Source organism: Ornithodoros turicata, unplaced genomic scaffold, assembly GCF_037126465.1.
Source record: "Ornithodoros turicata isolate Travis unplaced genomic scaffold, ASM3712646v1 Chromosome22, whole genome shotgun sequence".
Classification (NCBI taxonomy): Eukaryota; Metazoa; Arthropoda; class Arachnida; order Ixodida; family Argasidae; genus Ornithodoros; species Ornithodoros turicata.
In genome coordinates, this window is record NW_026999340.1 from 87,571 (window position 1) to 111,426 (window position 23,856).

General features: G+C 47.4%; 1 long non-coding RNA gene across 3 annotated transcripts; it reads right to left on the reverse strand.

The window, feature by feature from the left end:
- Nucleotides 1–267: 267 nt before the first annotated feature.
- Nucleotides 268–23,112, reverse strand: LOC135373198 (uncharacterized). Of its 3 annotated transcripts, XR_010416340.1 has the most exons (4): nt 23,023–23,112; nt 22,369–22,540; nt 1,250–1,534; nt 268–475 (listed from the first exon to the last, which is right to left on the reverse strand). It is a non-coding gene; the product is annotated as an uncharacterized LOC135373198 (long non-coding RNA). The 3 variants fall into 3 exon arrangements; XR_010416341.1 differs by lacking the exons at nt 268–475; nt 1,250–1,534 and adding an exon at nt 1,818–2,410; XR_010416339.1 differs by lacking the exons at nt 268–475; nt 1,250–1,534 and adding an exon at nt 19,217–19,356.
- Between the last annotated feature and the right edge of the window lie 744 nt (nt 23,113–23,856).

Sequence of the window (23,856 nt, forward strand, 5' to 3'; positions counted from 1 at the left end):
GTTCCGAATTTGTGACTTTCTTCCTACCTTGCTCTTCCTTCTTCCCCCCCCCCCCCCATGCTGTGTGGCTATATCTGTACGGTTGTCTTGTGGATAGTAAACTTTTGCTGGTTTGAGTCGTGTGTTCATGTTGTCCCTCTGTGTGCCCAGGGTTTTACATTATGGAGCACATTCACCAGCTAGCCTGCATCTATGCCAATTTTTCATACTGACAGCAACAACGTAGATAGAAGAGTAGTGCAAGCGATCTGCTGCAACATACTACGCTGAAGATTCAAGGACGACAAACCTTCCGAAATGTTGCCATGAAGCTTTGTCTCTGGTCGTGTGGGACCATGTTTCTGCTAGCAGTCAGCCAGCGCCATTCTGCTTGTGCCACATGGAAGTGACATAATAGCTGCACCCCACTTGGCCAAACAGTTCTGAGAGCCGCTTTCTCAGCGGCAGAATTATCAGTCATGAAGGCATTTGGCAGCTGCAAGGTATGTTACATAAAATATAAAACAGTCACAGTATGAGTAGGTGCCAATACTTAAACCCAGTCAAAGTTGATTGTCCATTACATAAGGTTGGTTGGCTTTGCTGCATGCAAAGTGCCTGTTGTTTGCTCAACGCTATGAATGGCAAGTAATCTTCGGTTATTTACCTATATTCATCGCTTTATAACATATATAGAAGGAGCATACCATTACTGAGTTACTATTATATCATATTCATATTGTAATGCAGTTTGAAGCTAGATAGGTACACACTTTCTTATGATGCTCAGTCACTGTGCAGAATATTTCAGTTACATTTGCAACAAATTATTTGGAATTGAAATTGGCAAGTGACTCTGTATCCTCATCTCTCTTATACTAAATATTCAAGCCACCAAATTGGGATAAAATGATGTTTTACCCCATCTCATAGCAGCCGTCTGTAATTTCTGTCTTGATCAGAACAACCTTGTGATATTCGTCAAAGACCATCATGAGACCAGCATGGGATATGATTGTGCATTTAGATTTTTCTTTTTTTCTTGCCTATCATAGCAGGTATGTATCTCACTTTGGTTGATTTGTGCATGCAACAAAGAGTGGAGTACAAGTCTAATCTCAAAATCAGTTGACTGCATTACCTCAGTGAAACAGCAGTCATACAAAAGGCAACTTTTTGTATGATTTTTGTCTCACAGTGACATCCTTTACAGATAATACGTGTAGTAGTGTTCTCTTTTGTAAGATGTTCGCTAAGCACATATTCTTACATCTTTTCCTCCGAAGCATAGTGGGAACACGTCTTTGAGGAGCTGAAAGGCGAGCCTGTAGCCATCAGCTGACTGAGTTGTGAATCAACACAGCAATTGGAATTGCCCCTGCTTTTGTCGCTGCAAGAAGGATGGTGAGTGTGCTATGTGATGAGTCGCAAGATGATGTAGAATCAATAAATATCACTTCTTGGGCTTCACTTAGCGTCTGTGTTCGTTTCATAATCGGTGTTACAATGAGTATTGCCCAAAGGTCACTGTCTTGTCCGATCTCTATGGAGGTACCTGAAAATGAAATAATTTGCTCTCTGTTGATTTGATAACATATCTAAAAAAAACCTGGTGCTTTGCTGCCTTGTTGACATGCAGCATCACACCGTATCGCGCTGTCAGTAAACGTAGCAAATATACTGTTTCTCATTTGATAGTGTTCTGGAAACCCTGACAACAGTTTCAAGATGCTGAAATCTCTCACCAGCATGTTGTAATATAACCTGAGAAGGTGGTACAAGCGGTACAAGGGATTCATGCAAAGGCAAATACCCTTCATTCCTTTTGTGTGTTTTGTATCACACCTGCATTACGTATTAAAGCTCTCAATCGGTTTTGCAATTTTGTGAAACAAACGAATCGTTCTTGTTTGAGACATTTGTTACATATTTTACGCAGTCATTACCTTGCTCCAAGTACGCAGGCATCTTTTGCCTTATCTTTTCGACCGGGTTAAGGTCCTTCCCAAAATTAACTGTTTGCCACTGGTCAAACCAGTAATAAACAGTTCTTTGTGTAGGGTTGAGGAGGTTGTTTGCGGTCATTTCAATACCATTATCTTGTGAAAGAAGTGTTGTTTCATGAAAACATATGGCTTCGCACGGTTTCATGCTGTCTTCGAAATAGGACATGAAGGTGTCCTTTGTTTCTGGGAGACATCTTAGGGGTCTCATTCCACCAGCGCAGTTGTTTGCATGGTTGTGCGTTGTAATTTTGATGACAGCAGGCAGTGGTGTCTCTCCCCGTAGGAAAAGATCGTTGCGTTGGGTGTCTTCGTTTACTTTCTTGATCTTGATGTCAACTTTTGCATTGCAGCATGTGCTCCGCTTTGATCCAGGTTTCTTGTTGAGGCTTGAAAACTGGCACTTCCATATCTTGTGGTATACCATTCTGAATATAAAATAAATGCATCATACAATAATATATATATATATATATATATATTTTATATATATATATATATATATATATATGTTAGCGCCGCGATGCAACTGTGGCTATGAGCGGAGTACAGATTGGACAGACAAAGAGAGGACAGCAGGAAGGAGTGGGGGACGGGGGGATTAGTATGCGTCCTGGGCCGACTTCTGGGGGAACTGTGCCGACATTCGTCTGGAGAGTCTTCGGAAAACCCAGGGAAACCCTTAATGCATCATATATGTGCTATGATGTTGGAGTATTATTACAGGAACAAAGAAAAGAAAACTTGCCTCTGACATTCAGACTCCTTTTTTTCTTTAAACCAAAGCCATGAGGTATTGGTCGTCTTTCCGTACTGTTCTATCCACTCGTGAGCCTGCTCTGTACCATGGAGGTTTGCTCGAATTACATCACAGTCAGGTGTACATGACAGTTCGTCTCTTGCTTCAACGAAAGCAGTGAAGACACCTGACATGTTGTGATCAGCTTAGCCTGATGGAATTTGTCCAAATGTGTTAAAGTACTCTATAGTTGCTGTCACGAGAAATGTTATCCACATTAAAGATGCGTGCCAAGTTTCTGCGGCCGCGCGAAACTTTACCCTTAACCACCACCAAGTTGGTGTCATAATTTACATTTTGCTCCTGTGCAATAAATATTAGTCACATGATTTTTAGGCCGCTGTAGCTGTTATTTCCATTTTAAATAGCCTACAAAGTACTGTGACTGCTGCCCAACTGTACGTCATATTGTTATGCGGCAGCTTTACGTGTCGTTGTAGCAACATCTTTCCAAACGTTTACTTTCTTGAAACTACACATTTCATTAATATGGTTACAGCGCCTAGTGCTCACCCGCGTCATATAACGTTCATGTCAACGTAATGTTCGTAAGTCGTAACACAAGTATTGACAACAGAACATTTCAGTAATGAACACGTTTATTTTCAAAGTTCAGCACTTGTTGAAGTACACGATGCACACTTCCCCATATCATTACGGCGCATTATTGGCGAATGAATTGCTAACTTGTGGTGAGCATTCAGTCCTCATATGTAAAATGAAACCACGAAAAGCGCAGCCCTCCCAGTCGCCACCACGGCGTACTATACGGAGTGTTCATCGCCACTGGCAGTGAAGCGCGAAAGGCGTCGCCGTTGCTATGGCAACGTTGGCTGCCAGACTGATGAGGCGCTACCCGCCATCTCTCGATAAAGCGCTATCCGCTGTACTGGGTAGGGATTTGGAAATACGCGGCCCGGATCTTGTTGAGGAGTCGCTGGTAGTGGGAGAATGCCTCCTGGGGGTCCAAAAGTGGCATGTCGTTGGTTCCACAGTGTAGAACCACGACACGTATACATATATGTATATATATATTATATACACTTTATAATTCACTGGCTCGCACTGTGGCATTGAGGAGTGCTCAGTCACCCTCCCAGGTGTATATCGCTCGCCGAGTGACCCCTGGTTTGCCAATCCCGAACGATGCGCAGCTACCCAGGTCCGACGAGCCGCAAACACGGCGAAACACGTGTCCTCTGGTGCTGTCGCATCGTTCAATGAGTATCTGTTTCTCTACGTGCAGCCATAGAAGCCATTTTAATCTGTAAGTTTGAATTTCAAACACGTCTAGCATCATTTATTTGTTTTTTAATGGCTTTTCCCCCCTCTTTATAATTCACTGGCTCGCACTGTGGCATTGAGGAGTGCTCAGTCACCCTCCCAGGTGTATATCGCTCGCCGAGTGACCCCTGGTTTGCCAATCCCGAACGATGCGCAGCTACCCAGGTCCGACGAGCCGCAAACACGGCGAAACACGTGTCCTCTGGTGCTGTCGCATCGTTCAATGAGTATCTGTTTCTCTACGTGCAGCCATAGAAGCCATTTTAATCTGTAAGTTTGAATTTCAAACACGTCTAGCATCATTTATTTGTTTTTTAATGGCTTTCCCCCCCTCTTTATAATTCACTGGCTCGCACTGTGGCATTGAGGAGTGCTCAGTCACCCTCCCAGGTGTATATCGCTCGCCAAGTGACCCCTGGTTTGCCAATCCCGAACGATGCGCAGCTACCCAGGTCCGACGAGCCGCAAACACGGCGAAACACGTGTCCTCTGGTGCTGTCGCATCGTTCAATGAGTATCTGTTTCTCAACGTGCAGCCATAGAAGCCATTTTAATCTGTAAGTTTGAATTTCAAACACGTCTAGCATCATTTATTTGTTTTTTAATGGCTTTTCCCCCCTCTTTATAATTCACTGGCTCGCACTGTGGCATTGAGGAGTGCTCAGTCACCCTCCCAGGTGTATATCGCTCGCCGAGTGACCTCTGGTTTGCCAATCCCGAACGATGCGCAGCTACCCAGGTCCGACGAGCCGCAAACACGGCGAAACACGTGTCCTCTGGTGCTGTCGCATCGTTCAATGAGTATCTGTTTCTCTACGTGCAGCCATAGAAGCCATTTTAATCTGTAAGTTTGAATTTCAAACACGTCTAGCATCATTTATTTGTTTTTTAATGGCTTTCCCCCCTCTTTATAATTCACTGGCTCGCACTGTGGCATTGAGGAGTTCTCAGTCACCCTCCCAGGTGTATATCGCTCGCCGAGTGACCCCTGGTTTGCCAATCCCGAACGATGCGCAGCTACCCAGGTCCGACGAGCCGCAAACACGGCGAAACACGTGTCCTCTGGTGCTGTCGCATCGTTCAATGAGTATCTGTTTCTCTACGTGCAGCCATAGAAGCCATTTTAATCTGTAAGTTTGAATTTCAAACACGTCTAGCATCATTTATTTGTTTTTTAATGGCTTTTCCCCCCTCTTTATAATTCACTGGCTCGCACTGTGGCATTGAGGAGTGCTCAGTCACCCTCCCAGGTGTATATCGCTCGCCGAGTGACCCCTGGTTTGCCAATCCCGAACGATGCGCAGCCAGGCCTCCACAGCTCCCCGCATTTGCGGCAGTAGAAAAATAAAATCACGTCACAGTCACGTGGTATTACATCGTCAGGCATCATGACGGATGCCCATTGGCCAAAGGAGGATGCGCGCTCCGGGATTGGTTGATAAAGTTTCGAAATATCTGACAGCTCACTTTTCGCGGGCAGTCTCGCCAGTCGGCCATGCGGGCAGCTCCAAGCAAGGTCGCTGCGTCTCCGCGGCTCGCCGATGTCGGTTGACCACAACGACCAAATAGGAAGTGTATGCGCGGGTTTGTTCGTGAGCTATAGTGACGCTGGCCATGTACTGATCTCCGATAAAGTGTCAACATACGGATATTCTTGCCGGGTCGGAACTGGAATGCTTGGTGAGCTGACGCCTGAGGAACACTTTCGAGCGCTGTCGCATTTTCAAATAGAGTGACTAAGAAGAGAGTGTTCGTAACGACAAAAGTATTTCCCGTGACTGTGTGACCTACGGTGCATCGCCAGAATGAGAAGATGATGCTCATCTGTGAAACGCACTCACTCGTGGTCTTCGCTCGCCTCCAGAAGTAGACTGTATGTGTGCTTTGCAAGTTCGAACTTGGTTTGGTTGCTGTCTATTCAAGGAACGAAACGTCCTGTACGCACGGTGAATATATGAGTCAAACATTTGAGTTTATACGTTGCATCAATAAATACGTATTTCGCCTATCAAAAATGTCTTAATTATTTTGGAATAACGGGCGCCAGGTATGAAAACCAGTAGAAGTCAATGGCAGCCAGGGCCGGCCGAAAGGCGAGCCAAACTGCGAGGTTGCTGATTGGTTGGCTGCTAGGCATCACGACGCATTTTCATTGGTCGTATGTCCAGTGTTGCCTGAATTATCTCAAACTATGGGCTCTATGGGGAGCTGTGGGCGCCTGGCGCAGCTACCCAGGTCCGACGAGCCGCAAACACGGCGAAACACGTGTCCTCTGGTGCTGTCTCATCGTTCAATGAGTATCTGTTTCTCTACGTGCAGCCATAGAAGCCATTTTAATCTGTAAGTTTGAATTTCAAACACGTCTAGCATCATTTATTTGTTTTTTAATGGCTTTCCCCCCCTCTTTATAATTCACTGGCTCGCACTGTGGCATTGAGGAGTGCTCAGTCACCCTCCCAGGTGTATATCGCTCGCCGAGTGACCCCTGGTTTGCCAATCCCGAACCATGCGCAGCTACCCAGGTCCGACGAGCCGCAAACACGGCGAAACACGTGTCCTCTGGTGCTGTCGCATCGTTCAATGAGTATCTGTTTCTCTACGTGCAGCCATAGAAACCATTTTAATCTGTAAGTTTGAATTTCAAACACGTCTAGCATCATTTATTTGTTTTTTAATGGCTTTTCCCCCCTCTTTATAATTCACTGGCTCGCACTGTGGCATTGAGGAGTGCTCAGTCACCCTCCCAGGTGTATATCGCTCGCCGAGTGACCCCTGGTTTGCCAATCCCGAACGATGCGCAGCTACCCAGGTCCGACGAGCCGCAAACACGGCGAAACACGTGTCCTCTGGTGCTGTCGCATCGTTCAATGAGTATCTTTCTCTACGTGCAGCCATAGAAGCCATTTTAATCTGTAAGTTTGAATTTCAAACACGTCTAGCATCATTTATTTGTTTTTTAATGGCTTTTCCCCCCTCTTTATAATTCACTGGCTCGCACTGTGGCATTGAGGAGTGCTCAGTCACCCTCCCAGGTGTATATCGCTCGCCGAGTGACCCCTGGTTTGCCAATCCCGAACGATGCGCAGCTACCCAGGTGCGACGAGCCGCAAACACGGCGAAACACGTGTCCTCTGGTGCTGTCGCATCGTTCAATGAGTATCTTTCTCTACGTGCAGCCATAGAAGCCATTTTAATCTGTAAGTTTGAATTTCAAACACGTCTAGCATCATTTATTTGTTTTTTAATGGCTTTTCCCCCCTCTTTATAATTCACTGGCTCGCACTGTGGCATTGAGGAGTGCTCAGTCACCCTCCCAGGTGTATATCGCTCGCCGAGTGACCCCTGGTTTGCCAATCCCGAACGATGCGCAGCTACCCAGGTCCGACGACCCGCAAACACGGCGAAACACGTGTCCTCTGGTGCTGTCGCATCGTTCAATGAGTATCTTTCTCTACGTGCAGCCATAGAAGCCATTTTAATCTGTAAGTTTGAATTTCAAACACGTCTAGCATCATTTATTTGTTTTTTAATGGCTTTTTCCCCCTCTTTATAATTCACTGGCTCGCACTGTGGCATTGAGGAGTGCTCAGTCACCCTCCCAGGTGTATATCGCTCGCCGAGTGACCCCTGGTTTGCCAATCCCGAACGATGCGCAGCTACCCAGGTCCGACGAGCCGCAAACACGGCGAAACACGTGTCCTCTGGTGCTGTCGCATCGTTCAATGAGTATCTTTCTCTACGTGCAGCAATAGAAGCCATTTTAATCTGTAAGTTTGAATTTCAAACACGTCTAGCATCATTTATTTGTTTTTTAATGGCTTTTCCCCCCTCTTTATAATTCACTGGCTCGCACTGTGGCATTGAGGAGTGCTCAGTCACCCTCCCAGGTGTATATCGCTCGCCGAGTGACCCCTGGTTTGCCAATCCCGAACGATGCGCAGCTACCCAGGTCCGACGAGCCGCAAACACGGCGAAACACGTGTCCTCTGGTGCTGTCGCATCGTTCAATGAGTATCTTTCTCTACGTGCAGCCATAGAAGCCATTTTAATCTGTAAGTTTGAATTTCAAACACGTCTAGCATCGTTTATTTATTTTTAATGGCTTTTCCCCCCTCTTTATAATTCACTGGCTCGCACTGTGGCATTGAGGAGTGCTCAGTCACACTCCCAGGTGTATATCGCTCGCCGAGTGACCCCTGGTTTGCCAATCCCGAACGATGCGCAGCTACCCAGGTCCGACGAGCCGCAAACACGGCGAAACACGTGTCCTCTGGTGCTGTCGCATCGTTCGATGAGTATCTGTTTCTCTGCGTGCAGCCATAGAAGCCATTTTAATCTGTAAGTTTGAATTTCAAACACGTCTAGCATCATTTATTTGTTTTTTAATGGCTTTTCCCCCCTCTTTATAATTCACTGGCTCGCACTGTGGCATTGAGGAGTGCTCAGTCACCCTCCCAGGTGTATATCGCTCGCCGAGTGACCCCTGGTTTGCCAATCCCGAACGATGCGCAGCTACCCAGGTCCGACGAGCCGCAAACACGGCGAAACACGTGTCCTCTGGTGCTGTCGCATCGTTCAATGAGTATCTGTTTCTCTACGTGCAGCCATAGAAGCCATTTTAATCTGTAAGTTTGAATTTCAAACACGTCTAGCATCATTTATTTGTTTTTTAATGGCTTTTCCCCCCTCTTTATAATTCACTGGCTCGCACTGTGGCATTGAGGAGTGCTCAGTCACCCTCCCAGGTGTATATCGCTCGCCGAGTGACCCCTGGTTTGCCAATCCCGAACGATGCGCAGCTACCCAGGTCCGACGAGCCGCAAACACGGCGAAACACGTGTCCTCTGGTGCTGTCGCATCGTTCAATGAGTATCTGTTTCTCTGCATGCAGCCATAGAAGCCATTTTAATCTGTAAGTTTGAATTTCAAACACGTCTAGCATCATTTATTTGTTTTTTAATGGCTTTTCCCCCCTCTTTATAATTCACTGGCTCGCACTGTGGCATTGAGGAGTGCTCAGTCACCCTCCCAGGTGTATATCGCTCGCCGAGTGACCTCTGGTTTGCCAATCCCGAACGATGCGCAGCTACCCAGGTCCGACGAGCCGCAAACACGGCGAAACACGTGTCCTCTGGTGCTGTCGCATCGTTCAATGAGTATCTGTTTCTCTACGTGCAGCCATAGAAGCCATTTTAATCTGTAAGTTTGAATTTCAAACACGTCTAGCATCATTTATTTGTTTTTTAATGGCTTTCCCCCCCTCTTTATAATTCACTGGCTCGCACTGTGGCATTGAGGAGTTCTCAGTCACCCTCCCAGGTGTATATCGCTCGCCGAGTGACCCCTGGTTTGCCAATCCCGAACGATGCGCAGCTACCCAGGTCCGACGAGCCGCAAACACGGCGAAACACGTGTCCTCTGGTGCTGTCGCATCGTTCAATGAGTATCTGTTTCTCTACGTGCAGCCATAGAAGCCATTTTAATCTGTAAGTTTGAATTTCAAACACGTCTAGCATCATTTATTTGTTTTTTAATGGCTTTTCCCCCCTCTTTATAATTCACTGGCTCGCACTGTGGCATTGAGGAGTGCTCAGTCACCCTCCCAGGTGTATATCGCTCGCCGAGTGACCCCTGGTTTGCCAATCCCGAACGATGCGCAGCCAGGCCTCCACAGCTCCCCGCATTTGCGGCAGTAGAAAAATAAAATCACGTCACAGTCACGTGGTATTACATCGTCAGGCATCATGACGGATGCCCATTGGCCAAAGGAGGATGCGCGCTCCGGGATTGGTTGATAAAGTTTCGAAATATCTGACAGCTCACTTTTCGCGGGCAGTCTCGCCAGTCGGCCATGCGGGCAGCTCCAAGCAAGGTCGCTGCGTCTCCGCGGCTCGCCGATGTCGGTTGACCACAACGACCAAATAGGAAGTGTATGCGCGGGTTTGTTCGTGAGCTATAGTGACGCTGGCCATGTACTGATCTCCGATAAAGTGTCAACATACGGATATTCTTGCCGGGTCGGAACTGGAATGCTTGGTGAGCTGACGCCTGAGGAACACTTTCGAGCGCTGTCGCATTTTCAAATAGAGTGACTAAGAAGAGAGTGTTCGTAACGACAAAAGTATTTCCCGTGACTGTGTGACCTACGGTGCATCGCCAGAATGAGAAGAAGATGCTCATCTGTGAAACGCACTCACTCGTGGTCTTCGCTCGCCTCCAGAAGTAGACTGTATGTGTGCTTTGCAAGTTCGAACTTGGTTTGGTTGCTGTCTATTCAAGGAACGAAACGTCCTGTACGCACGGTGAATATATGAGTCAAACATTTGAGTTTATACGTTGCATCAATAAATACGTATTTCGCCTATCAAAAATGTCTTAATGATTTTGGAATAACGGGCGCCAGGTATGAAAACCAGTAGAAGTCAATGGCAGCCAGGGCCGGCCGAAAGGCGAGCCAAACTGCGAGGTTGCTGATTGGTTGGCTGCTAGGCATCACGACGCATTTTCATTGGTCGTATGTCCAGTGTTGCCTGAATTATCTCAAACTATGGGCTCTATGGGGAGCTGTGGGCGCCTGGCGCAGCTACCCAGGTCCGACGAGCCGCAAACACGGCGAAACACGTGTCCTCTAGTGCTGTCTCATCGTTCAATGAGTATCTGTTTCTCTACGTGCAGCCATAGAAGCCATTTTAATCTGTAAGTTTGAATTTCAAACACGTCTAGCATCATTTATTTGTTTTTTAATGGCTTTCCCCCCTTCTTTATAATTCACTGGCTCGCACTGTGGCATTGAGGAGTGCTCAGTCACCCTCCCAGGTGTATATCGCTCGCCGAGTGACCCCTGGTTTGCCAATCCCGAACGATGCGCAGCTACCCAGGTCCGACGAGCCGCAAACACGGCGAAACACGTGTCCTCTGGTGCTGTCGCATCGTTCAATGAGTATCTGTTTCTCTACGTGCAGCCATAGAAACCATTTTAATCTGTAAGTTTGAATTTCAAACACGTCTAGCATCATTTATTTGTTTTTTAATGGCTTTTCCCCCCTCTTTATAATTCACTGGCTCGCACTGTGGCATTGAGGAGTGCTCAGTCACCCTCCCAGGTGTATATCGCTCGCCGAGTGACCCCTGGTTTGCCAATCCCGAACGATGCGCAGCTACCCAGGTCCGACGAGCCGCAAACACGGCGAAACACGTGTCCTCTGGTGCTGTCGCATCGTTCAATGAGTATCTTTCTCTACGTGCAGCCATAGAAGCCATTTTAATCTGTAAGTTTGAATTTCAAACACGTCTAGCATCATTTATTTGTTTTTTAATGGCTTTTCCCCCCTCTTTATAATTCACTGGCTCGCACTGTGGCATTGAGGAGTGCTCAGTCACCCTCCCAGGTGTATATCGCTCGCCGAGTGACCCCTGGTTTGCCAATCCCGAACGATGCGCAGCTACCCAGGTCCGACGAGCCGCAAACACGGCGAAACACGTGTCCTCTGGTGCTGTCGCATCGTTCAATGAGTATCTTTCTCTACGTGCAGCCATAGAAGCCATTTTAATCTGTAAGTTTGAATTTCAAACACGTCTAGCATCATTTATTTGTTTTTAATGGCTTTTCCCCCCTCTTTATAATTCACTGGCTCGCACTGTGGCATTGAGGAGTGCTCAGTCACCCTCCCAGGTGTATATCGCTCGCCGAGTGACCCCTGGTTTGCCAATCCCGAACGATGCGCAGCTACCCAGGTCCGACGAGCCGCAAACACGGCGAAACACGTGTCCTCTGGTGCTGTCGCATCGTTCAATGAGTATCTTTCTCTACGTGCAGCCATAGAAGCCATTTTAATCTGTAAGTTTGAATTTCAAACACGTCTAGCATCATTTATTTGTTTTTTAATGGCTTTTCCCCCCTCTTTATAATTCACTGGCTCGCACTGTGGCATTGAGGAGTGCTCAGTCACCCTCCCAGGTGTATATCGCTCGCCGAGTGACCCCTGGTTTGCCAATCCCGAACGATGCGCAGCTACCCAGGTCCGACGAGCCGCAAACACGGCGAAACACGTGTCCTCTGGCGCTGTCGCATCGTTCAATGAGTATCTGTTTCTCTGCATGCAGCCATAGAAGCCATTTTAATCTGTAAGTTTGAATTTCAAACACGTCTAGCATCGTTTATTTGTTTTTTAATGGCTTTTCCCCCCTCTTTATAATTCACTGGCTCGCACTGTGGCATTGAGGAGTGCTCAGTCACCCTCCCAGGTGTATATCGCTCGCCGAGTGACCCCTGGTTTGCCAATCCCGAACGATGCGCAGCTACCCAGGTCCGACGAGCCGCAAACACGGCGAAACACGTGTCCTCTGGTGCTGTCGCATCGTTCAATGAGTATCTTTCTCTACGTGCAGCCATAGAAGCCATTTTAATCTGTAAGTTTGAATTTCAAACACGTCTAGCATCATTTATTTGTTTTTTAATGGCTTTTCCCCCCTCTTTATAATTCACTGGCTCGCACTGTGGCATTGAGGAGTGCTCAGTCACCCTCCCAGGTGTATATCGCTCGCCGAGTGACCCCTGGTTTGCCAATCCCGAACGATGCGCAGCTACCCAGGTCCGACGAGCCGCAAACACGGCGAAACACGTGTCCTCTGGCGCTGTCGCATCGTTCAATGAGTATCTGTTTCTCTGCATGCAGCCATAGAAGCCATTTTAATCTGTAAGTTTGAATTTCAAACACGTCTAGCATCGTTTATTTGTTTTTAATGGCTTTTCCCCCCTCTTTATAATTCACTGGCTCGCACTGTGGCATTGAGGAGTGCTCAGTCACCCTCCCAGGTGTATATCGCTCGCCGAGTGACCCCTGGTTTGCCAATCCCGAACGATGCGCAGCTACCCAGGTCCGACGAGCCGCAAACACGGCGAAACACGTGTCCTCTGGTGCTGTCGCATCGTTCAATGAGTATCTTTCTCTACGTGCAGCCATAGAAGCCATTTTAATCTGTAAGTTTGAATTTCAAACACGTCTAGCATCATTTATTTGTTTTTTAATGGCTTTTCCCCCCTCTTTATAATTCACTGGCTCGCACTGTGGCATTGAGGAGTGCTCAGTCACCCTCCCAGGTGTATATCGCTCGCCGAGTGACCCCTGGTTTGCCAATCCCGAACGATGCGCAGCTACCCAGGTCCGACGAGCCGCAAACACGGCGAAACACGTGTCCTCTGGTGCTGTCGCATCGTTCAATGAGTATCTGTTTCTCTACGTGCAGCCATAGAAGCCATTTTAATCTGTAAGTTTGAATTTCAAACACGTCTAGCATCATTTATTTGTTTTTTAATGGCTTTTCCCCCCTCTTTATAATTCACTGGCTCGCACTGTGGCATTGAGGAGTGCTCAGTCACCCTCCCAGGTGTATATCGCTCGCCGAGTGACCCCTGGTTTGCCAATCCCGAACGATGCGCAGCTACCCAGATCCGACGAGCCGCAAACACGGCGAAACACGTGTCCTCTGGTGCTGTCGCATCGTTCAATGAGTATCTGTTTCTCTACGTGCAGCCATAGAAGCCATTTTAATCTGTAAGTTTGAATTTCAAACACGTCTAGCATCATTTATTTATTTCTTTAATGGCTCTTCCCCCTCTTTATAATTCACTGGCTCGCACTGTGGCATTGAGGAGTGCTCAGTCACCCTCCCAGGTGTATATCGCTCGCCGAGTGACCCCTGGTTTGCCAATCCCGAACGATGCGCAGCTACCCAGGTGCGACGAGCCGCAAACACGGCGAAACACGTGTCCTCTGGTGCTGTCGCATCGTTCAATGAGTATCTTTCTCTACGTGCAGCCATAGAAGCCATTTTAATCTGTAAGTTTGAATTTCAAACACGTCTAGCATCATTTATTTGTTTTTTAATGGCTTTTCCCCCCTCTTTATAATTCACTGGCTCGCACTGTGGCATTGAGGAGTGCTCAGTCACCCTCCCAGGTGTATATCGCTCGCCGAGTGACCCCTGGTTTGCCAATCCCGAACGATGCGCAGCTACCCAGGTCCGACGAGCAGCAAACACGGCGAAACACGTGTCCTCTGGTGCTGTCGCATCGTTCAATGAGTATCTTTCTCTACGTGCAGCCATAGAAGCCATTTTAATCTGTAAGTTTGAATTTCAAACACGTCTAGCATCATTTATTTGTTTTTTAATGGCTTTTCCCCCCTCTTTATAATTCACTGGCTCGCACTGTGGCATTGAGGAGTGCTCAGTCACCCTCCCAGGTGTATATCGCTCGCCGAGTGACCCCTGGTTTGCCAATCCCGAACGATGCGCAGCTACCCAGGTCCGACGAGCCGCAAACACGGCGAAACACGTGTCCTCTGGTGCTGTCGCATCGTTCAATGAGTATCTGTTTCTCTACGTGCAGCCATAGAAGCCATTTTAATCTGTAAGTTTGAATTTCAAACACGTCTAGCATCATTTATTTGTTTTTTAATGGCTTTTCCCCCGTCTTTATAATTCACTGGCTCGCACTGTGGCATTGAGGAGTGCTCAGTCACCCTCCCAGGTGTATATCGCTCGCCGAGTGACCCCTGGTTTGCCAATCCCGAACGATGCGCAGCTACCCAGGTCCGACGAGCCGCAAACACGGCGAAACACGTGTCCTCTGGTGCTGTCGCATCGTTCAATGAGTATTTGTTTCTCTACGTGCAGCCATAGAAGCCATTTTAATCTGTAAGTTTGAATTTCAAACACGTCTAGCATCATTTATTTGTTTTTTAATGGCTTTTCCCCCCTCTTTATAATTCACTGGCTCGCACTGTGGCATTGAGGAGTGCTCAGTCACCCTCCCAGGTGTATATCGCTCGCCGAGTGACCCCTGGTTTGCCAATCCCGAACGATGCGCAGCTACCCAGGTCCGACGAGCCGCAAACACGGCGAAACACGCGTCCTCTGGTGCTGTCGCATCGTTCAATGAGTATCTGTTTCTCTACGTGCAGCCATAGAAGCCATTTTAATCTGTAAGTTTGAATTTCAAACACGTCTAGCATCATTTATTTATTTTTTAATGGCTTTTCCCCCTCTTTATAATTCACTGGCTCGCACTGTGGCATTGAGGAGTGCTCAGTCACCCTCCCAGGTGTATATCGCTCGCCGAGTGACCCCTGGTTTGCCAATCCCGAACGATGCGCAGCTACCCAGGTCCGACGAGCCGCAAACACGGCGAAACACGTGTCCTCTGGTGCTGTCGCATCGTTCAATGAGTATCTGTTTCTCTACGTGCAGCCATAGAAGCCATTTTAATCTGTAAGTTTGAATTTCAAACACGTCTAGCATCATTTATTTGTTTTTTAATGGCTTTTCCCCCCTCTTTATAATTCACTGGCTCGCACTGTGGCATTGAGGAGTGCTCAGTCACCCTCCCAGGTGTATATCGCTCGCCGAGTGACCCCTGGTTTGCCAATCCCGAACGATGCGCAGCTACCCAGGTCCGACGAGCCGCAAACACGGCGAAACACGTGTCCCCTGGTGCTGTCGCATCGTTCAATGAGTATCTGTTTCTGTACGTGCAGCCATAGAAGCCATTTTAATCTGTAAGTTTGAATTTCAAACACGTCTAGCATCATTTATTTATTTTTTAATGGCTTTCCCCCTCTTTATAATTCACTGGCTCGCACTGTGGCATTGAGGAGTGCTCAGTCACCCTCCCAGGTGTATATCGCTCGCCGAGTGACCCCTGGTTTGCCAATCCCGAACGATGCGCAGCTACTCAGGTCCGACGAGCCGCAAACACGGCGAAACACTTGTCCTGTGGTGCTGTCGCATCGTTCAATGAGTATCTTTCTCTACGTGCAGCCATAGAAGCCATTTTAATCTGTAAGTTTGAATTTCAAACACGTCTAGCATCATTTATTTATTTTTAATGGCTTTTCCCCCTCTTTATAATTCACTGGCTCGCACTGTGGCATTGAGGAGTGCTCAGTCACCCTCCCAGGTGTATATCGCTCGCCGAGTGACCCCTGGTTTGCCAATCCCGAACGATGCGCAGCTACCCAGGTCCGACGAGCCGCAAACACGGCGAAACACGTGTCCTCTGGTGCTGTCGCATCGTTCAATGAGTATCTGTTTCTCTGCGTGCAGCCATAGACGCCATTTTAATCTGTAAGTTTGAATTTCAAACACGTCTAGCATCATTTATTTATTTTTTAATGGCTTTTCCCCCTCTTTATAATTCACTGGCTCGCACTGTGGCATTGAGGAGTGCTCAGTCACCCTCCCAGGTGTATATCGCTCGCCGAGTGACCCCTGGTTTGCCAATCCCGAACGATGCGCAGCTACCCAGGTCCGACGAGCCGCAAACACGGCGAAACACGTGTAATCTGGTGCTGTCGCATCGTTCAATGAGTATCTGTTTCTCTGCGTGCAGCCATAGAAGCCATTTTAATCTGTAAGTTTGAATTTCAAACACGTCTAGCATCATTTATTTATTTTTAATGGCTTTTCCCCCTCTTTATATATATATATATATATACGAGATGAAATCAATTGCAATATATAGCATATGCGGAAGGGCACTCCCTAGGGGGGCATTAACAGACTCCTAACTCCTTAACAGACTCCTGAACTTTTAAATTATAAAAGCTACGAAGTTGCTCCAATGAGAACATCTGATCTCTTCGGTCACCAGATACCAAAGCCGTTTTCAGAACAAAAATCCGTTCGATAGATCGTCCGCAAAAAATTCGTGAAGGAACGCTATTTTGTCTTTATTTTATTCATTGCGGATCTCTAGAGAAGCGTCTTTCCTTCGCTCCCAATACGAGTGGATGAAAGAGCACACTATCGCCTCTTGCGTCCTGGAAGAAGATTTCTTTTAAACAGAAAATGCAGCCCAAGATAAGGGCAGTCGCGATAGACTCACCCGATAGATTTGTGTTTTTGTTTTGTTTCTGCAAGTTAAAGCTAATCTTTGCTAATCATAAGATATCAACCGATAACGCGCGCGCAAAGCTTATCACCTCAACTTGCTTGTCTAGATTACGAAACCCGTGAGCATTCAAGGAAAGGAAAGTAAACACCATAACTTGCCAACAAAGAAGGATATGGCGTCTACTAAAAAGTTCTTTGTTCTTACAAGAGTCCATTTTGAGTCTTTGGAAAACCGAATACTAGGCAAAAGAAACACTTTACCTTGACACAGGTGTCCCAAACTCGCACACCGAAGAATTAGTAAAATTCCTCGGTGGTGTTTGCACCTTGTAAAACATATTGGGACTTCACTATTCTTGCTTTTTTTCCTGGAATGGGCCTTGTGTGACTGTCTGTGCTTGTTTCGCAGGGGCCATCGCTGCTTTGTGGTGGGTCGTGCACGTTTCCCATCAGCACACCGGGTTAGGTCCTGCAGGTCTTCGTTTTCTTTATCCATTTCATCTTCACTGGAGGACGTCTTCTGTGCTTCCTCATCAATTACAAGAGGCGGCAGGGTAGGTGCGTCAGACGCTTCTGCTGACTCTTCCAATCCCTCCAACTCCTCCTTCGACTGGCCCTTGCGTTGCTGCGTTACGTGGCTCGCGTCTCCTTTCATGTTTTCACCAGCGACATCGTCGCCTTTGTTGGAAAGTTCTTCAGCCATGTGGACACTGACGTGGGCGTCACCATCAATGCGATCTTCCGGCACCGCCCCTTGTTTCTGCAGCGCATCAGAATAGAGCTTTCTGCCATTGCAATCCACTGTAGCGTGATTTCAATTGCACCGTCGACACGGCAAGGTGCAACCTTGGGTCTCGTGTCCGAAGACCGCACAACGTGTGCACCTGGGAGTTTTGCATGCGTAACGAAAGTGACCTTCTTCCTTGCATCGTCCGCACACTTTTTTCATGCCCCTATAATTGAGCATCACACTATGCCCCAACACGCTTAAAAAGTTGGGCGGCATTTTTTCTTTGCCTCGAACTTTACAAGGATGTTTCCAGTCCAAAGGTATGGGTCGTCCTTGTAACACAGATGAGAGATGTCCAGCACCTTCCCAAAAGGCACCAACGCCAGTACCAGGTATTCGTCTCCCACGTAGGCGGGCAACAACGTTATAGTGATGAAAATCACACTGGGCCCGACTGGTTCAACTTGGACAACCCTGCCATCGACTTCAAAACTCTCTATTTCGCTTAACTTCATTCGCGCAGCCCCATTGCGTACTACAACTTGGAACTTATCCCGTCCTCGGTGTTGCATCGAGTGCACCGCCTTTCGCCCGGTTACTTCTCGCACTTTGCGCACAATGACATCTATAGGGGTGTCTACCGGAGCAGACAAATTAAAGGCATAGGCCTTAGGGAGGCCAGACCACGACATGCTCACCGTAGCCTTGATCGCAGGCACCCCAGGGGCGTTGACGAGACGAGCGCTGTCCCCAGGGCAAACGAAACCACTTGCAACGACTTCCCTGACCTTCTTGGGCCTTTTCAGCAGTACGCACGCAGGCAGCGTTTGAGCAGATGGCGTCAGAAGGTCACGTGGCACAGGATGCCTCCCGTCAGGGTGTCCTAAGACACCTCTGAAAGCCCAGTACTGCTGATGATGGCCCAAGAAGGCCGAAACAGCTGTGCAGTACTGGCATGGCGACGTTTGACTTACAAACATATGCTACACGTGCAGCCAAAGAGCTCTTGCTCATTTTCTTTTCCCTTGTACACTTGAGTGGCTTTGCACTGGGCTTTCAGAGGTGTCTTAGGACACCCTGACGGGAGGCATCACGTGCCATGAGACCTTCTGACGCCATCCGCTCAAACGTTGCCTGTCTGCGTACTGCTGATGAGGCCCAAGAAGGCCGAAACAGCTGCCCAGTACTGGCATGGCGATGTTTGATTTATGACATATGCTATTCCGCTCAAACGTTGCCTGCCTGCGTACTGCTGACGAGTCCCAAGAAGGCCGAAACAGCTGTCGAGTACTGGCATGGCGACGTTTTGACTTACAACCATATGCTATACGTGCAGCCAAAGAGCTCCTGCTATTTTCCCCCCTTAGGACACTTCAGCTGTGAGCGTATCCTCCGAGTCTGGCTGCAGCGTCATGCGGTTCTGAGAATTTAGTACAGGATCTCTTCAACCACTATGCCCCGCCACCACCCGATCATTTCCGTAATGGTACACCTGCACTGTAGTATTTCGTATTTGTTTCCATTTGTACGCGTTTGTATTTATTCGTATTTGTATGCTTTTTCAGACATCATGCCGCTCTCAAATACGAACGCTTGCGGTGTTCGCCGTGGAAGGTGCACAGGAGATGGATGCGACTGTCCAAAATAGATGTCTGAGACAGACGGAACTGGAAATCATAAACGTATATTGTGCTGTTACTGCGAGCATGGACCCGGAATGCACTCGGCACCTTCTGAAATCGGTGTCGACTTAGTTGAGGCTGTACCTTTGTTCAATAATCCGCGAAAAACGGATAGGAAGATGTAGTTTTTATGTAAACAATTCCATTGACGCATGAAGACATGTGCGCAACGAATACGGCCGCCCAACGAACATGTCCCTTATGCCGTTAGTCGCAGAAGGAAGAACAGGCACTGCTATGCACTATGGCACTAGGCACTATGTTTTAATACCGTACCTTGGAAATATATAATTGCATATAATATATGAGCTTGAAAATTGCTTCAGGTGATTTTCAGTGAATTTCACTGTCTCTCTAGAAATTTTAGCAGATTCTATTGTAGAGATCTTGCAGCGTAACGATATTGCCGTCACTTGAGTAGATCCCAAGACCAGGCAGACTTCGCGATTAAATTAAGCGACGTTGGTTGTCTTCCCTCACGTCCTGAATGTTTCTGACTGTTGATTTTATTGATGGAATTCATGCGTTAAAAGTGAATTTACCGACAAGCTGAACTGAAAACACGGGCACCATAGTGCACCTATACATCCGCAAATAATTTATTTGTGGTGCACCTGTAATTTATGTAAAACACAGTGAAAATACTTAACGAATATGTGCAACTGGATTTTGTACTGAAGAAGGGTTGTAAATATATGTAACAAAACACTACCTCTTGTCACTTCTCGTGGTCTGTGTACGCTGACATCAACGTTATCACCACGTTATATAGGTAGCTGTTTAAAGCCAGTCACAAACGCTGAAGTCTGAGACGGACGTGGCTGGCTCCTATAGTTAGTCCTTTTGTGACAAACTAAAGCTCTTAGTAGGAACCAGTCTCACAGATCAGTCTTTGTGACTGGCATTGAATAGCGACCTGGTCCCAGACCTTGAGGTAGAATGATTACAGGATACGGGGTCGGCGTACTTTTTCTTCAGCGTGATACTGTGGCTGTCAACACGACAGGACGACTGGAAAGCAGGACAACAATCCGTTACTGGTTCTGCTTTCCACTTGTCCTAACGTGTCTGCGGCGGCAGTGTCACGCTGAAGAAAAGGTAAGCCGACCTCGCGTCCCGTAAACTTTTGTCAGGCACTGTAGCCTTAACAAAAAGGTAACAGGAATATACTTCCTTAAGGCTACGATAGAGCCTCTAAGCAGAGGGTACAGGATTCAAGGCAAAAGTAACCTTAACAGAAACGTAACGGTGATAATTCCATAAGGCTACAAACAAGCCTCTACATAAGAGTTACGCTTTGTAAAAGGGACTGTACCCAAAACATCAAGGTAACCGTGATATCCTAAGGGATACACCGTAGCTTTTCTGCAAACGAAATGAAACGGAGCACTTAACGCTTCTAAATAGATATAATTTCTTGGCCAATTTTTTGCTTTACTATAAGGGTACGAAGCTAAGAGTGTACTGCTGGAAGATGATGTCGCAAGCAACAAAGTATTTCGCCGACCGCCATATCGCACGATAGTCTGCAGAGCCTTACGCTTCGGAGACAAATTGAGTTGTCGAACGGGTCACCGGTAGACTTTTACCCGTGCTTCGCAAAAACTTTAGCGGAGACCTTGACCGCTGTGGTGCGTACCTGAAATGTTCCACTTTCCAGGTGAACATCGCCGACCATGCGGCATTAGAAACATCTCCATTTTAGTTACTTTTCAATTGCTGCCCCCGGCGATATATCGATAACGAACTGAACATCGACTGTGATGCTTTCGGCATAACAGCGACCATCATTTCAAACGGGAAATCAAGTGCTCTTTTCCAAAGGAATCAGCGATGAGCGATTATGGGTTTAATGGCACAATGGCGGAATTCGAGATGGGAAATTAGGACCCCTTTTCACGTACCTTATACCATGAAGCACAATGCCCATAACGCTTACGACATAGAAAGACCGCTACTGAATGGGATTACCGAAAGGAAGACAGCGACGGCTATGCAGATGAAACACTATAGTGAACCCTCTTTTGGAACATGACTTTGACCTCACTGAGCTGTTTCAAGAGCATGACCACAATCAGCCTTCACCGGAACCACCAAGCTTAACAAGTGTCACACCCTGTACAACTCTACTGCAAGACGTTTGCCATCACAACCCCAAACGAACGCGCCAACCGCCTAGACGGTTACTGGATTACATGACCGACGAGAATTTCGGTAATTGCGAGGACGCAATTTCCTCGACCGCGGCCGTGCTAGCTAGGAGGATGAGGACGACAAAGAGCACGGGCCACTAGCACGAACCACGGGATATTCGTCATTCGCTCGCTGGTCTTCAGACTGTACGGACGTATTTTCTTGTTTCATTAAAGTTCTCCGATTCGTCTGACAGGCGCCGAACACCTAGAGAACAAATGCCGTTGACAACGTGATTCTAGGTGGCATAGTTCTCTAAAATTATAATTCAATGACACGATTTCTGAGACGCCCTGTATGTGTGTGCCTTGCATTTTTTAAAACAACTGTTCGCACAGCCATAATACTAAAACTTCGACGAACGAACTGTCGTGCAAAGAGAGATTTAACATGTGCTTTGCTGCATGTTTTCGTACATTCAATGTGATATATTTACGTGCATGGGATCGCGTAATACAAAATATATGAGATGCAGGAAACCTGAAGGCTGCTGATAGTCCGTAGAGCATCTATTCAACTGACAGCAAGCATTGCACAGTACTAAGAAACTATAACAATAAATATGTAAGGAGCTATATCTAAGGAGCTTTGCACAGGGCATTCACTGGTGAGTCGCACACCCTGACGGGACGAATCACGTGCTACGTGGCCTTCTGACGCCATCCACTCAAACGTTGCCTGCCTCCGCTCTGGTGACGATGACCCAATAATGCCGAAACAGCTGTCTAGTACTGGCATAGCGACGTTTGAGAACTTTCAACAAACAGACACGTGAATACAGAAGGTAAAAGTAATAGGACATACTTCCTTGTCCTTGCCTGCGCGAAGCAGCTTCATGACGTCGTCGAACGTTTTGTCTACGGTAGTTGGAGGGCGTGGGAGAGGATGGGGTAACTTGGCAGCGTCCACGTAGTCCGCCACAAAGCAGGTAGGTAATGACATTTTCACTTCTCTCTTGTTCAGTGCGAGACGATGGCTGCAGCAGCAAAATCAGAGTTACGGTGTACCACGGAAATAATACTTGATTTCTGATGACGTCGACAGTGTCTGTCCCGCGGAGTAGGCTTACCGGCGCTTTAAAAAGCTGTCATCGTGCAAACGCGATGCTTCCTATGAGGTCTCATCATTACAGTGATTTAACCTTTGTTCTATGCAACTGAGAGATATTCAAGCAGAATCTCAAAATTAGACTCAAGTTGCAAAAATCCTTTCGAAGTGAAGGGGGCACGGTTGTCTGCCTCAGTCTCGTTTGTGACGCTCCACACACAGCTGTGCAGGAGGGGAAGCATATACGTATATTGGAAAATGTTTGAAATACGCATGTTGAGAGCACCGCACAGCTTCTGGTCGTTTAACCTTGCGCTCTACAAGGTTTGAAATGCAATAGCGGATAGCAGCTAAGGAGAAGTCGGCCAATCAGATAATGTGGCTAGAAGAGAACACAGAGAGACCACTTACTTCGGACACGACCTGCTTTGGGCTGCCTGTGCATCTTGAAAGCGAAAGGAGGAATGATGGAACGATGGGTGCACGCACGGTGGTGCAGCAACTTCTTCATCTGCCTCTGGGCGTCATCCACCAAGGAAGATTAGCTAAACTCGACTACGAGCCTATGGTCGATGAGGATGATCAGTACAGAAAGCGGTTAAAAAGAGGTGCAGAGATGTAGTGCAGTCTTTGTGAGAAAGTGCAGACGTTACGCGAACTATGTTACCTAGAAGCGGTGAGAGCAATGAACAAATGATGCGATGCAAGATGCCATAGACCGACTCCATCTGCCACCTTCCCTCGTGAACCGCCCAAAATGACCCAATGAAGTTAGTGAAAAGAAACTCTTATCTTGGGCAATGTTATGACACAGCAGCATTGACGGAGGCGACCAAATGTTGGACAGTGTAGTAGGAAATGTTTTAGTCTTTCATCCTGCCTGCAGTGAGAGGGCTTTGGAAATGTTCCTTCGCGATGCATACAGTAATCGAGTAGAGGGGCATGACACCCAAGGCGCGTAAAACAAACCTAGGTCCGTCTCGAGTCAAGCTATCCGGCTGCCAGGGGAGGACAGGGGTTCGTCACCAGCACGAGGAGAACGATGCCAAGATACCCACAGGACCCGTCTATATTTGGCTCGAGTGATGTCTTCAAGCGCAGTCAAGACATCCATTGCCTGACCAGACAGGGATACCTATGCCCCCTGTCTCGTTCAGTGGAGCATTCGTCTGCTACAGTCAGGACAACGTCTTCAGGTAACCAAAAATCTATTATTGTATGCATCTCTTTTATATTGCGTGACAT